The sequence below is a fragment of the Papaver somniferum genome, chromosome 1, assembly GCF_003573695.1.
Source record: "Papaver somniferum cultivar HN1 chromosome 1, ASM357369v1, whole genome shotgun sequence".
Lineage (NCBI taxonomy): Eukaryota > Viridiplantae > Streptophyta > Magnoliopsida > Ranunculales > Papaveraceae > Papaver > Papaver somniferum.
In genome coordinates, this window is record NC_039358.1 from 225,072,056 (window position 1) to 225,079,087 (window position 7,032).

Sequence of the window (7,032 nt, forward strand, 5' to 3'; positions counted from 1 at the left end):
TATCTTATACATAGAGAATTTGTTGTCAACACTGACAACCATGCTTTGAAGTTTTTGAATACTTCTGCTAAAGTTAACAGAATGCATGATCGATGGCTTTCCACACTCAACAAATACACTTTCTCCGTGAGACATAAAAGTGGAAAATTGAATCAAGTTGTTGATGCCTTAAGTAGAAGAAGTCATCTATTAACAACAATTCGTAATGAGAGTTATGCATTTGACTATATCAAAGACATTTATCCAGAAGATGAAGATTTTGGCAAACTATGGGATCAATGCAGTTCTCAAACTCATGGGGTTGATGATTTTCTTATACAAGAAGGTTTTCTTTTTAAAGGGAATCGATTATGTATTCCTCAAGGGTCTTTACGTTTACATCTTATGCGAGAATTACATGGCAGTGGTCTTGGTGGTCATTTTGGGAGAGATAAAACCATTGCCCTGATTGAAGAAAGATATTTCTGGCCATCTTTGAAACGTGATGTACAAAAGTTCGTACAAAAATGCATGGTCTGTCAGAGAGCAAAGGGTACAATTCAAAATACCGGGTTGTATACTCCTTTACCAGTTCCTGATTCACCTTGGGTTGATATAAGTATGGATTTTATACTTGGTTAACCTCGTACTGCTAGAGGTAATGATTTTGTTATGGTCGTAGTTGATCGTTACTCTAAAATGGCTCACTTCGTATCTTGTAAGAAATACTGACGCTTCTAATGTTGCTTCTTTGTTCTTTAAAGAAGTAGTAAGATTGCATGGGGTTCCAAAGTCTATCACTTCTGACAGAGATACAAAATTTTTGAGTTATTTCTGGAAAAGTTTATGGATGCGCTTAGGCACAATTTTACAATTCAGCACAACTTCACATCTGCAAACTGATGGACAGACTGAGGTTGTTAATAGATCACTTGGGAATTTGATTAGAGCTAAGTGCCTGGATAATAGTAAGTAGTGGGATGTGTTATTGCCACATATGGAATTCGCTTTCAACACTTCTGTGAATCGTTCTACTGGGAAAACTCCATTTGATATTGTATACTCTAAAGTACCTAATCATACTCTTGATTTGGTAGCCTTACCCACCACACAGAGTACAAACACTGCATCCGACTCTTTTGTAGGCAAAGCAACTGAATTACATAATGAAGTAAAATCTAAACTGGAGAAGTCCAATTCTAAATATAAAGAGGATGCTGATAAACACAAGAGGTTTAAAACCTTCAAGGAAGGGGAGCTCGTGATGATACATCTAAGAAAAGAGAGATTTCCAGTGGGTACTTATAACAAAACCAAGATGAAGAAATATGGTCCTTTCAAGGCTTTAAAGAAGATCAATCATAATGCTTATGTTATTGATCTACCAAATGATTGGAATATCTCCAACACATTTAATGTTCAAGAGATTTTTACGTTTCATGGTGACAATGAACTTCTGGTTTGTTTGGACAACTCGAGGAAGAGCTTTACTCTAGAAGGGGGGACTGATGCAGGGCATACTACAATTCCAGAAGATTCCGCTTAGAGGTTTGGCTTCCATGGTTTCCTAGTTTCAGTCTTTCTTATTTTTAGGATTCTTTTAGATTTCCTTTTAGTTTTCTGTTTCCTAGTTTAGTTATTCTTCAAGCCTATATAAAGGCTAGATTATGTCTTGTAAGATCTATCTATTACTCAATCAAATTATTAAACACAAAACTTATCTTTCTCTTCTTGCTTGAATTCTCTTCTCTTCTTGCTTATAGCAATCTAGTATTGCTTTCTTTTACCTTGTTCCACATTAGAATCAAAGTGGGTGTAGTTGTTAGATTTTGAGAAACTACACTAGACTTGAAATTTTAGTCTTCCATTATCACCCAAAAAACAAATATCTATATATAAGCCTTTCGATTCTTTAGCTATCAATTCCAAAACCAAAATCCGGTATCACCTAGGAATATCGATCACTAAGAAACCAATGCTTTCGCCGAGAACTTCATTAGTCGTTCTTCGATTTCACTCACACCTTTCACTAATCCACTTGATCTCCATTATTCTGATAACCCAACAACAATCTTAGTCACTTCTTTGTTAAGGGATGACCACCAAGGTATATGGAGTCACTTCTTTGTTAAGGGGTGACAACCAAGGTATATGGAGTCATGGTATATTTTTTCTTTGAGACAGAAAAACAAGATTGGCTTCATTGACGGAACCTTGGAGAAATCGGCTCAAGATTGGCTTCTCCGCAAATGGGAGCGATCCAACTATATGATAAGCAGCTGCTAACTTAATATTATTGTTCCTGAAATTCGTTCGAAGGTACTCTATTGCGAAACAACCAAATAGGTTTGGACATATTTACGAGAGTTAACTCAATCCAATGCTCCGAAAATGTACTTATTAGAGCATCCAAAGGACAGGATGTATCACTCCCAACACATCATGTCCTTCTTACTTTAAAGCGATTGAATCCTTCAATTGGTAGATTTTCGGAGCGTTGGATGGATAATAACGCCCGTGTAAATCTGTCCAAATCTCTTTGGTTGTTTCGCAATAGAGTACGCTTGAACGAATTTCTAAAACAATAGAACTAAGTAACCAGCTGCTTCCCATATAGTTGGAACACTCCCATTTGCGAAAATCATCTGTGTTCATCTGTGTCAGCATCAGGTTTTTCCAAGGTTCCGTCAATGAAGTCAATCCTATTTTTTCGCTCTCAAAGCAAGAGAAATACCATGACTCCATGTACTGTAGTTGTCAGCCGTTAACAAATGAGTAACTAAGATTGTTATTAGGTTATGAGAATGGTGGAGATCAACTGAATTGGATAAAGGTGTGAGTGAAGGCGAGGAATCACCACTAGAGTTTTCAGCTGAAGCATTGGTTTCTGAGTGATCGGCATTCCTAGGTGATACCATATTGGTTTGGAATTGATAGCTAAAGAATTGAAAGGTTATATAGGTATTCGGTCTTCCTATATAATGGAAGGTACCCTCATGCAAGAGTAGAACTTCAAGTCTATCTATATTGTACTTACACATAAATGTAAGAAATAATTTACATAAGGATAGAAACAAAATTATTCAATGAATTTATATAATCCTAGTTTAGTATCTTTTTCGGTATCTTCTTTGATTCAACCTGTAGCCTTGAATCGAAGATATACGATCATGTATTTTCAATAACTCCATATGTATAATTTATTTGATAATCTTTTAGTCTTTATCTATAAAGACAACTATTTATATTTGATAATCTTTTAGTCTTCATCTACAATGACAACAATTTACAAGCTGCAAATGAAAATTACAGGCAGGTAATTTTCAATACAACCAACTCAAAATGTACATGCCCCCAACTCAAATGCGCAGGAGATGGATAGAATTGTGAAAGCTAAAGCTCTTATTGGAGTAAAGAAGCAAGGTAAAGATAATGAAGCGAAAATTCTTCTCAACTAATCAAAAACTGATTTGGAGATGGCTAGATTAAAGTTGCCGAGCGAGTGAACTCTGCAAAAACAGGAGTTCAGGGAGGGGGAGAAGGACTGCACCTAAGAAGATCATAGAGTATTTGTTTTTTTCAGTGTGATTACTGGAAATCAAGCAACACACCCAAATGGACTGCAAGATCTAAGACGTAATAACCACTAGAACTTAAACTTATGTATTAATCTCAAGAGAAATACAAGCTACACTCGTGGGTTACAAGGAAACCCTAATCCCTTCTCCCAGCCTATGAATTACAAGGAAACCCTAACTCTCTCTCTCTCTCCTATGCTAGAACTTTTCCTCTCCAAAAGATCTCTCCCTTTATATTGTCCAAAGGTCTCTATTTATAGGCCTAAGCAACCTTAGTGGCATACAACTCATATCATCTCGCCGAGGTTACTTTATGATTCGCCTGAGCATATTCCATAAAGTTTTTCCCCACCTTTCGTTGACTTCACGTGGTCTTGTCGGGACACCTGTCCCATTTCTTGCTCGATAATTCATCTACTTCGTGGGGGTAGATTTTCTTCCAAGCCAAGTTACATTATTCCGTGGTCATTTCATAATGGACATCTGATTCCTTTCGCGCTCTACGTCCCCTTTGGCGAGTTACCTCGTCCCAAACTTTACTTCGCTGCCGCGTGGATAAGGATAATTCTGACTTGATTTGACAAGTCCCTGACGACGAATCTCGGGGCCTGAAGTAATATCTTTTCACCAGATGCTCGCGCCTTCTTATGGCCACGTGTCGGCTTATACTTTGGTAACTACATTTTGCCTTTTCTTGTTCTGCTCGATCATAAAGAGAGGAGAATAAGAATCGTCTGAAGTTTAATAACCGCCTTTCCTCCCTTTCTTCGTCTTTCATGTGGTTCTCTTTTCCTTATAACCGTCGATTACCGGTTCATAGTCTTAAATCGTGGGTCGTTTTGACCATTCATCTGGTATAAATACTCCTTCTTCTCATCTATCTAAGATTTTAGTCTTCTCCTCCTTTCCCCTCGTATCTCCAGTAGGCTTTGTTCTTCTGTTTTTAATGGCTCCCAGAAAGATTCCCCCTCCAACCACATCCTGTACTTATGAAGAGTTTAAGACCGACCTTAATACAGTAGGAATCACCCTATCTCCCGCAATCGATTCCTCTGTTACTCCTCCCATCACTGCTACTGATTTCATGGAATTAAACTACCGGTGGATACAAGATGAAACCTGGACTTCATCGAGGATGATTGTCACCATTGGACAGTTAAGGGAAGGGCTTTCCTTTCCCATATATGATCCCAAGAATCCTCTATTTCTTGAGATTTTAGCTCGTCTTTGCCCTGGTGTTTATCAGCTAAGTGGGAACGCTATCCGCTTGGCTAACGAATTTGTTCGAAGATCAAATGGCCTTCCTTCTTAGATTCCCGAATTAGGGTCGGACTTTCCTTCGGCTGATTATAACGTCGAATCTTTTTTGTAAAATTACCTCGTCCAGTACTTGTCCACAAGATCGTACCAAGAGTGGGGTGTGAAGTTTACCCGTAAGATCTTGGCTGATCCATCCAACGCACTACTTTTGGATGTCGATCCTTCTGGTGAAAAGAGGAACAAATATCTTCGCTTATCCAACGACGAAAATTGGATGATGTATCCTCTGGTGATCGAAGGTCCCTTCGTGTGGGGCTTAGACGAGAATGGTGTGCCTCGTTCTGGTCCTCTTCCGAAGCATTCCCACCTTGCCGAATACGAATCGGGTCGTTTTAATTGGCCCAAGATGCCCCCTGGGGTAAGTTTGACTTTTTATTCAATTTTCCCTTTATTTATTGTATACCCCTCTAACGCCCTTGCCTTTTTCCTTAGTATTCCTTCCCACCTCCTAGCATGATAAAGGACCGATCCAAGAAGCTACCTCCAGCTCAGGTTTGTATCTCGCGAGTCATATCTTCTCAATTTCTTAATCCGACTCCTAATATTTCACTTCACAGAGGGAGGAATCTCAAGCTGCAGCGGGCCCTGCTGCAAATACAAGAAAGCGTTCTCGCTCAAAGGTTTCCTCCTCCTACGCTCAGGTTCGTCCCTATTTCGCGTCTTGGATTTTCCCCTTTGGTTCATCTACTAACTTTGTGGTTTTTAGGATGACTCTTCAACCTCTCCTCGTGCTCGGGAGTCTTCTCAACATCATTCTCGTACATTGGACGTAGACAGGCTATCTCAAGTTCATCCTTCGGGACTATCCCGTCCTCCTCCTAGCTCATATCGCCCTCATGTTGATGATTCTAAAGACCCAACATATCTTCCTGATATGAAATTCCTTCGGGATATCTTCGTGGAAACTCGTTCGAACTCCTCCTTGAGATCCGAAGCTGCTGAATCCTTGACCTTCTTGAGCTCTGATTCCTTTCTAGATGTCGATCAAGGATTTATCCAGAATGCTTCTTTGAATCTCTCCATCCAACAACATGCTGCCCTGCTGTTTTTGGTAAGTGTGACAGCCGATTCATTTCTTATTTGCCTTAACAGCATCACCTTACTCATTTCTTTCTTATTCGCCTCCTTAGGGACATAATCACAACATGTCCCATCTCGTGGAACTTCACGAAAGTCAGGACCTTATTGGTCGCCAGAGTGCTCGTATCGCTCAATTAGAATCGCAACTTGCTGAGGAGAAAAACATCTCGTCTGCTCTTCGTCGTAAGTTTTCCTTTCTTAGCCATTTGATTTTGCCTTAGATTTCCAGATAGCCTACTTACTTATCTTTCTTCATCTTAGGTTATGAGCAAAAGCTTAAAGATCAAGTCTCTTATCTTCAAGAAGATGTCCGCGTCTTAAACGAGGATCTTGACAAGATGGTGAAGGACGCATTTTTACTTGCAAAGAAGCTTCTCCACAATGCCCAAGATGAAAAGGTCAGGCTCTTTACTGAATTCTGCGACTCAGAGAATATTCCTCGCGTTCCCCTTGAGCTTGAGGTATTTTCAGAAGATGAACCCGAACCAGAGCCTACCATCCACGAACCAATCCTTTCTTCCAACGAAGGCACAGAGTCTGATGAAGATGATGAGGCTGATGGAGATGATGATTAGAGAATACGATCTTTTACCCTTGTATTATTCGCTTATGTATATAAACTTCAATCCTATATGTATATTATGATCTTGTTATTTTCAATTAGAACTGATGTTTTCGCCTTTAAGCTTTTCACCCCAAGTATATTCTTGTGTTATAATTGTAAAAATATGCCTTCGACTTCGCTCTTTTCCTTCGTGCTCCTTTTTCTGATGTCTTGTCTCTTAGCTTTTAAATTATGCCTTAAGCACTTCGTAGTCTTGAGAGGAGAATGCTAAAAAAGGACAAAAAATATAAAAAGTATATACTTTCCTCTTGTTCTTATTGAGCTTTGTCCGATCAAGACGAGAGTATTCTGGTTACGCTCTTCATACGTACGCCATTCCGGTGTGTACGTCTATTTTTTGTTTACCTTTTATGAGGTATTAATGCGCCTCCTGGTTAAGTTCTTATTGCGCCTCACCCTATTATGAAGGTTATTTCTTCGGCGAAGTTTCAGGCGCTTGCTATTTTTGCG